This window comes from Canis aureus, chromosome 1 (genome assembly GCF_053574225.1).
Source record: "Canis aureus isolate CA01 chromosome 1, VMU_Caureus_v.1.0, whole genome shotgun sequence".
Taxonomy (NCBI): Eukaryota; Metazoa; Chordata; class Mammalia; order Carnivora; family Canidae; genus Canis; species Canis aureus.
In genome coordinates this window covers 26,093,880-26,103,427 of record NC_135611.1, presented here as the reverse complement: position 1 = coordinate 26,103,427, position 9,548 = coordinate 26,093,880, and the positions used below count along the sequence as shown (strand labels likewise).

The following is a 9,548-nucleotide window of genomic DNA, read 5'->3' as shown; positions in this document are numbered from 1 at the left end:
AAGGACTTTGTAAAAATCTGTTAAAAGTTTAAAAAGTGGTTGCTAAAGCAAAGAAATATTTACTATGGCAGCACTTACCAAATTTAAAAAGATAAAGAGAAATGAGATTGCATTAGAAAAATCAGAAAATTCCTTATTATTGTGGTCATGGTCCTGCAATTTAATTACTTTCCCAGGGAATGTAGAAAATACTTTTATTTTTAGCAATTTAATAGAATACACTTTAGATATGGTATTTATTTATTATTCATGAACAGGCAAGCAATTTGTTATGTTCTGAGTCTAATTTTGTGCTTCTTATAGATAGAACAATAATGGAGAAAAGACTAGACTTTAATTTTCTTGCCATTCATGTATCTATGTATGCTTATATTGACACTTGAAGAATATAACCTTGAAAGTATTTTATGCATTTAACATCCACAGACAATGACTGTGAAAGATATGAAAGATACGGCCATCAAAGGGTTTAAATTGATGATGGATGTCACATTCAAGAAACATGCCAAATACACCATAGAAGACAATGATTCTCAGAGGGAAGTTACTTCAAAGTTTTGTTTGATGAAGTCACCAAATAGTCATCTGCTGTACCCCTCCCTGCTCTATGGTGAGGGTATGAGGAAGACATATACTAATGTATGCATCATGCTATGTGTTTCAAAGAACTTTCTTAGAGTTCTTAGAGTTGATTTGCTAATTAAGGTTCCTGAATTCTAGACAAAAGGGAGGTCAGCTCATGTCCTATGATTTGAAGCTTAGAAGGATTGAGTATGACTTTCCAAAAATGGGCAGTAGGATGATCATAATATCAAAGTCAGTAAACCATGATCACAAAATTTGCAATTAAATCTTAAAATATATTGTCACAGAGTTGTCTTTAGCATGAGAATACTATGTGTGTGCCATTTTCATTAAAATGAAATTATTTGTTTCTTTTAGCTTTACTTCCTTTTTTAAAAATATTTGATTATTCATGAGAGACACGGAGAGACAGGCAGAGACACAGGCAGAGGTAGAAGCAGGCTCCTCATAGGGAGCCCTATTTGGGACTCAATCCTGGATCCTGGAACCACAATCTGAGCTGAAGATAGGAGTCCAACCACTGAGCCACCCAGGCGTCCCAGCTTTACTTTCTAAGAAGTAAAGTGACTTAAGGGGTGTCCAGGTGGCTCAGTTGGTTAAGCATCTGACTCCTGATTTCAACTCAGGTCATGATCTCAGAATTGTGAGATAGAGCCCTGCTAACCCACTGTCAGCATTCTACTCTGCATGGAGCCTGCTTGAGATTCTCTCTCCCTTCCCCTCTGACCCACCCCCCTCCTTTCCTGTCTTAAAAGAAAAAAAAAGTAAAGTGACTTAAATATAAATCTACAAGGTTTTCTTTGGCTTTCCTATGCTTTTTGATGAGTATACTGAAGGTTATTAGAAACTTCCTTTCTATTTTATAGTACAGTTGACTCTTGAACAACTTGGGAGTTAGGGGCACCAACCCTCCCACCCCACAAAGTTGAAAATACACTTCTGGTTCCCCCAAACTTAACTACTAGTAGCCTGCAATTGACTGGAAGCCTTACCAGGAACATGAAGAGTTGATTAACACATGTTTTATATGTTATATGTACTGTATTCTCACAACAAAGTAAGCTAGAAGAAAGAAAATGCTATGAAGAACATCATTAGGAGGAGAGACTACATTTACAATAGAGTACTGATTATTGAAAAACATCCACATATAAGTAAACCCATGCAGTTTGAACTTGTGTTGTTCACGGTTGACTACTACATTTTCTCCCAGTATTTTCTTCCATGCTGATGCTTAACTGGTAAACAGGTGGCTAACAAGAATGGTAATTAGCTTAAACACACACACACACACACACACACACACACACACACACACACACACAAAACCTTGGTACAAGAAAGGGAATGAAATTCCTCACCTTCAGTTTTTTTCCTCTTCCTTTTTTTCCTATGAGGATGTAGGAGGAGCAGATGAATGTTATATGCATATTAGAAACCCCTATAGTAATTGCTTAAAAAGAATGTAACTTGAGAATTAGTGGTACTTACTTTAGAAATTTTTAGGTGAAAATGTTTGCTAAATCTATCTTTCAGGAATAAATCTGTCATTTCTGTAAACAGGAGTTGGGGGATTAGCTGGCAGAGATCCGAAATGCAGTTTGGTAGCATCCCTATATGGTTGTAAACAGCCATGTTCCTCCTTCTCTATCTTTAATTCCATTGCTAAAATGTGTCCCATAAAATAGTTAGGCTATTATTTCTCCACAGGGGGGATAAGACGCCAGAGCAGGAAGGATAAGTAGGATAGAACTGCCTTGGATTCAACAGTTAAAATTAGTTGGAGAATTAGCATCCAAAAATATCAGTTGGAGGGCCAAAACCCAACTCATAATTCAAAATCAAAAAGAAGAAGGAGGAGAAGCAGAAGAAGCAGAAGAAAAAGAGAAAAGAAATAAAAGAAAAAAGAAAAAGAAAAAACCCCAATCCAATTAAAAAATGGACAGAGGACTTGAATAGATATTTTTATTTTTCTCCAAAGAAGACGTACAGATAGCCAATAGGCACATGAAAAGATGCTCTCAACATAATTAACCACCATGGAAATACGAATCAAAGCCACAATGAGATACCATCTCACACTTGTCAGAATGGCTATTATCAAAAACATAAGAAATTACAAGTGTTGGAAGGATGTGGAAAAAAGGGAGTCCTTGTGCACTGTTGGTAGGAATGTAAATTGGTGTAGCCACTATAGAAAACATATGGAAATTCCTCAAAAAACGACCATGTGATCCAGTAATTACACTTCTATTTATTCGACGAAAACAAAAAAAAATCATAAAGACATATGCACTCTTATGTTTACTGCAGCATTAGATTAATGGGTAAAGGAGATGTGGTATATATATTTACATTGAAATATTATTCATTCATAAAAAAATGAATCTTTGCCATTTGCAAACATGGATAGACCTTGATGGTATTATGCTAAGTGAAATAAGTCAGACAGAGAAAGACAAATACCAAATGATTTCATTTATATGTGAAACATAAAAACCAAAACAAATGAACATATGAACAAAACAGAAACAGACTCATAGATACAGAGAACAAACTGATGGTTATCAGAAGGGACAAGGGTGGGGATGGACAAAATAAGTAAATGGAATTAAGAGGTACATGTCCCAGTTAAAAAATAAGTAAGACATGGGGATGTAATGTACAGCATAGGAAATATAGTCAACAGTATTGTAACAACTTTGCATGACGACAGATGATAACTAGACTTGTGTTAGGATCATTTTGTGATGTTTATAAATACCAAATCAGTACTTTGTACACCTGAAATGAATACAATCTTGTATGTCAATTATTCTTCAATAAAAAAAGAATCAGTTGAAGAAAGTTTTAAATTTCAAATCTGCATTCATCATCCTGCAGCTCTCTTAATTGTTTTATGTATTTTTTAAAATCATTTTTCTTTTTTTAAATCATTACTTAAATGTAAGAACAAAATGGGAAACTCCTTGACTACTGGCTAAGACCACTGGTTTAGGGGGCAACAATGAAACTAGAAACCCTCTCTCCTCCCATTCTATTCTCTCCTCAACCTTTATTTTCTCTGTTTCAGAGACCCTGAGAACGAAGGTTTCTGAACAACCTCATGCTTTTTCTTCAGCTTTTCTTCTGCTTGGAACCAGCTTTCTCTCTTCTGTTTAAATTTCACTCATCTATTGAGAACCAGATGGAAAGTCTTGCCCCCACCAGATCATTCTTGTCTACCTCAGCCTGAAATTCTCTTGTCCATATTTTGTTTTACATATTTTGCCTAGACCTAGTTGTTTTTTATCTGTGGTGCAGAATCATTTAGGTTTTAAGTGTTGGTGTGTTTTGCCTTATCGGCTGATTTGTAGAATCTCTGCAGCCAGGGACTAGTTCATGCTTTCTTGTTCTTTCACTATGTCTTGTGTGTTGTGGGCACTCAGTAAATAGTTATTGCTCAATGCGTGATGGTGCTCATGGGTGCTGAGGATCTATCACTTGGTCTATTAGTAACTGGTCATGTCTGATATTTGTGAAATCTTTAATGGCCAAAGACTCTCTACAGTATTAAATGTTATGCTTTGTAGTAGATAGTGCTTTTTTCTCCAATGTACTTTAAAAAGGAAAGTTATCCTAATTCATGAGCATGTTGCCTTCCAAAAGAACTTATCAAAATCTACCACTCCAAAAACAAATAATCCAGTCAAGAAACGGGCAGAAGAAATGAATAGACATTTCTCTAAAGAAGACATAAAAATGGCCAGCAGACACATGAAAAAAGGTTCCACATTACTTGTCATCATAGAAATACAAATCAAAACCACAATGAGATACCACCTCACACCAGTGAGAATGGGGAAAATTAACAAGACGGGAAACGACAAATGTTGGAGAGGATGAGGAGAAAGGGGAAGCATCTTGCACTGTTGGTGGGAATGTGAACTGGTGCAGCCACTCTGGAAAACTGTGTGGAGGTTCCTCAAAGAGTTAAAAATAGACCTGCCCTACGACCCAGCAATTGCACTGCTGGGTATTTAATCCAAAGATACAAATGCAGTGAAATGCCGGGACACCTGCACCCCAATGTTTATAGCAGCAATGTCCACGATAGCCAAACTGTGGAAGGAGCCTCAGTGTCCACTGAAAGATGAATGGATAAAGAAGATGTGGTCTACATATACAATGGAATATTCCTCAGCCATCAGAAAAGACGAATGCCCACCATTTGCTTCGATGTGGATGGAACTGGAGGGTATCATGCTGAGTGAAGTAAGCCAATCAGAGAAGGACAATCGTCATATGGTTCCACTCATACAGAGAATATAAGAAACAGGGCAGAGGATCACAGGGAAAGGGAGAGAAAACTGACTGGGAAGTCATCAGAGAGGGAGAAAATCCATGAGAGATTCTTAACTATAGGAAACAAACAGTTGTTAGAGGGGAGGTGGGTGGGAGAATGGGGTAACTGGGTGACGGGCATTAAGAAGGGCACATGATGTGATGAGCACTGAGCATGTGATGTGATGTGATACACAACTGATAAATTGTTGAGCACTACATCTGAAACTAATATACTACATGTTGGCAAATTGAATTTAAATTTAAGAAATATACATGTAAATGGTATTTTGCAAATTTCTGTATGCAGAATGAAGATACTGAGCCAACAAGGGGAGGGAGTGGAGACAGCCTGTCATCCTAAAGCTCACTTAGTGTCTGCTGCTAGCTCTCTATGTGACCCCCATACTAAAACATCAGGCTTTCATTTTTGCCCGTTCTGTACTGACCAGAGCTCTGAGAAGTACCACAGAGGTGTGCTTGCCCCTCACACAGAAGCAAGGGTGGCCCACCTTTGGCGTCTACCTGTGTCTGATTCAGGTGCTCTGGTTAGTGAGATGCTAGTCAAAGCTCCACACCTGGCTGAAGACGAATGTCTCCAATCATTATACATCCTTAAGTGATTCCCCCTTTCAACATAAAAGACACCATGAAAAGAACACAACACATAATGAAACAATTTTCAAGTGAAAATAATTTCCTGGTCCCACAAGGCAGTAGACTTCAATTAAATAAAATCTGATTATTTGTTCCAGACTTATTTGAGAAAGAAGTGACTGTATTTTCTAATACATATTCAGTCTTTCTATGAACATAAGGAACATCAGTTACAATAAATTAGATAATTAATTGGTTGCTTCTCTTCTCCTTCACCTCCCCTTCCAGTCTTCTGGACTTTTCTTCTTTTTTAAAATTTCTGGCCCTGGCATAAGGTAAGAGCTTGCTAAATGTGAGTGATATAATTTGTAACCAGGAAAGTATACAGTGAATAACGACCATTTAAACTCAGGTTAACATTCTATGAACTTGAAAATAAAGTTTAAGGTAAATAAATGAGAAAGATCATAACTAATATTTTAGCATAAATTAAATCTCTTCCTTGAGTCTTCTATATTTTTCTATGAAAATTTATATAAAATATAGACTATTTTATGTATTATGTACTGCATTATGTATCTTTTTTAAAAAGATTTTATTTATTTATGCATGAGAGACACAGGCAGAGGGAGAAGCAGACGGGACTCGATCCCAGGACCCTGGGATCACGCCCTGAGGCAAAGGCAGATGCTCAACTGCTGAGCCACCCAGGTGCCCCCTATATTATATATCTGACAAAGTTTCATGTGTCCTTGCTTTTTCTGAAGGAAATATGGGATTGCTCTTCATATGGAAATGGATCTTGCCCAGGATATCAAAATGGATCTTGGACAACCACTGGGTGTCCAAGCTGTTATGTTTTCATTTATGGCAGGAGCCATATTCATCATGGTGTTTGGCAATCTTGCCATAATCATTTCCATTTCCTACTTCAGGATGCTTCACACACCAACCACCTTCCTCATCCTCTCCATGGTAGTCACTGGTTTCCTCCTGGGACTCACCAATCATGCCCTATAGTATTGTCAGATCGGTGGAGACTTGCTGGTATTTCGGGTTTACATTTTGCAAGATTCATTACAGTTTTGACCTGATGCTTGGCATACCATCCATTTTTTTATCTTTGCTCTGTGGCCATTGATAGATTTTATGCTATCTGTTACCCTTTATGTTATTCTACAAAAATGACGATTTCCCTCACTAAGCGGTTGCTACTTCTCTGCTGGTCCGTCCCCCAAGCATTTGCTTTCTAGGTGGTCTTCTCAGAGGCCTACGCCCATGGTATAGAAGGCTATGATATCTTGGTGGCTTGTTCCAGTTCCTGCCCAGTGATGTTCAACAAGCTATGGGGAACCACCTTGTTGATGGCAGGTTTCTTCACTCCTGGGTCTGTGATGGTGGAGATTTATGGCAATATTTTTGCAGTATCAAGAAAACATGCTCGTACAATCAATAACTTGCCAGAAAATCAAAATAATCAAATGAGGAAAGACAAAAAAGTGGCCAAAACTTTAGGAATAGTGATGAGTGTTTTCTTATTATGTTGGTTTCCCTGTTTCTTCACAATTTTATTGGATCCATTCCTGGACTTCTCTACTCCCGTGGTTTTGTTTGATGCTTTGATACGGTTTGTCTATTTTAACTCCACATGTAATCCCTTAATATATTGTTTCTTCTATCCCTGGTTTTGAAGAGAACTGAAGTACATTTTACCAGGTAAAATTTTCAGCTCACATTTCCATAATACTAATTTGTTTACTCAAAAAGAAACCGAATAGACTTCTGTATGAATGAATTGAAGAAAAAAACCTAGAACTTAGAAAGTCACTTAAAGTGTGTGTGTGTGTGTGTGTGTCTGCTTTTGGCTACCATGGCAAGCTTTTCATTTCTAAGACTTGAGGAAAAAATAGGAATTTTCTCTTTGAACTCCAAATCCCTCTTATTCAGAATACATGATACACCCACTACTTTTAGGTATAATAAAAAAGAAGAAAGAAAGATAAAGAGAAGATGAGGAAAAGTCTGGAATGGTGTGAAGAGAACACACAGGACTTTTATACCAGTTGGAAGGGATCAGGGCACAAGCTGAGCTTAATGACTGCTGCCCCCTCCTACCAGCACCAGCACTTTGTGTGCTATTTCTATTCGCTTTTTGTTCCTTGGCACCTGACCAGATATATTTTAAAACATCAACTAATAATCACAGATAAATGAATATAGAAATAATTTAAAAATTGCATAATCTGTCAGAAACCAATCATTGGTTACCAGAGAGTTAAAGCTTTACTAGATTTTACTGTGGTGAGGTTAAAGTTTTCTTTAAAAAAAATAAGGGCAGCCACACATTAAAGACCACAGATTTCACACATATATCATCTTAACCACAGCCGCTGGCAGTTTTCTATTTATTTGCAGGAGACTTCTACTCTGTGTTTCCTTCCTCCCTGAGACTCATCCACATTTTGTGGATTGGTGTTCTGATTTATTTATTTATTTATTTATTTATTTTAAGAGAGAGAACACATGTGCAAGTGGGGGTTAGGTTAGAGGGAGAGAAAGAGAGAGTGCCAGGCCGACTCCATGCTCAGTGTGGAGCCCCACTCATGTCTGGATCTCACAACTCTGAGATCATGACCTGAGCTGAAACCAAGAGTCAGACACCAAAGGACTAAGCCATCTGGGTGCTCCTGTATTCTGATTTTTAATAAATGTAAATATATACCAAAAAGTTGTGTTTTGTTTGTTTGTTTGCCTTAATATTTATGCATACATTTTTGAATCTTAGAGTGGTAGGAGGAGAAAGCTAAAAAGAAAACTAATATTTATAGTGTGGGGGGGCTCTAGGTACTGGAAACTATATATTTGTTAATTCAGTGTCCTTTTAACTGTAAACTAAGATCCATAAATAACTCATGAAATGAAGTTAGTGGTCTGCAACTGGTGGTGTGCTGCTAAGTATTTAACACCTGGCCCTGAAAAGAAAGAAAGAAAAACAAAGAAAGAGAAAGCTTTGATTTGTAGAATTTGACAATTTTTCTTTCTTTCTTCATATATATATATATATATATATATATCAAGAAAATTGTCAAATATATATATATGTCAAATATATATGTATATATATACATACAAATATATAAATATATTGTATATATATTGCCCTTTACATTATTCCATGAAACTGATTCATATATATATATATATACATATATATAATGTATATATACATTTAGCTGATTTAGCTAAATACATTTAGCTGGTTTTAAGTTATGATTGTAAGATCACCTGGCTTTCAGAATTCCTGAAAATTTAACCTGTTTTTGTCAGTGGATATGAGTGGTGCCAGTACACCACTGGCTGCAAATGACATTTTTCATGAAAAGCAAAGAACAGAAGAAAATAGATCTCAGAATATGTCACTTATATTAAGGGTAAATATTACCTTACAACATTTTAATTTTAGTTAGTGTGTGTGTTAACCGCATTCCACTAAAATTTTTTTGGTTAATTTCTTTACACTATATCAATGAACAGATTAGCAATTTTTCCTCTTTGTGGAAGTTTACATAACTGCCTGTAAGTCTGCTTTGATTACTTAATTGCACAAATCACAAACAACGACCATTCAGCGATCAGCTGAAATATTAGTTTTGCCCACCTGCCCAAAGATAGCCCTGCCACTTATGGTCTAGACCTTCCATCCTTGCTAGCCTGCCGATAGGTTGGTCCCTCCCTATAGCCTTAACTGGAGGAAAAATGGCAGAGATCCTTTGAGATGGTGAAAGAAATTGCAAGTACAAAATAAATGGAAACAAAAATTTTTCAAGAAGAGAGTAATTAAAGCCATATGCAGTTATGAAAGCTAATATGGTATGTTGGATGCTATTGAGTCTATTTGGTAATTCTTTTTAATGAAATACTGATGTTTATGCTGTTTGGTATTTGAACACATGCACACAGATGTCCCTATCTTTATTTTTTCTTTTTATTTTAAAAGACCAATTGCTAAAATACATAAGCAAAATAGATTTTAGTTTTATTGT

General features: G+C 36.5%; 1 pseudogene; it reads left to right on the top strand.

Moving 5' to 3' along the window:
* Positions 1–6,255: 6,255 nt before the first annotated feature.
* LOC144282079 (trace amine-associated receptor 2-like) lies at positions 6,256–7,283 on the top strand (annotated as a pseudogene).
* The last annotated feature ends 2,265 nt before the right edge of the window (positions 7,284–9,548 follow it).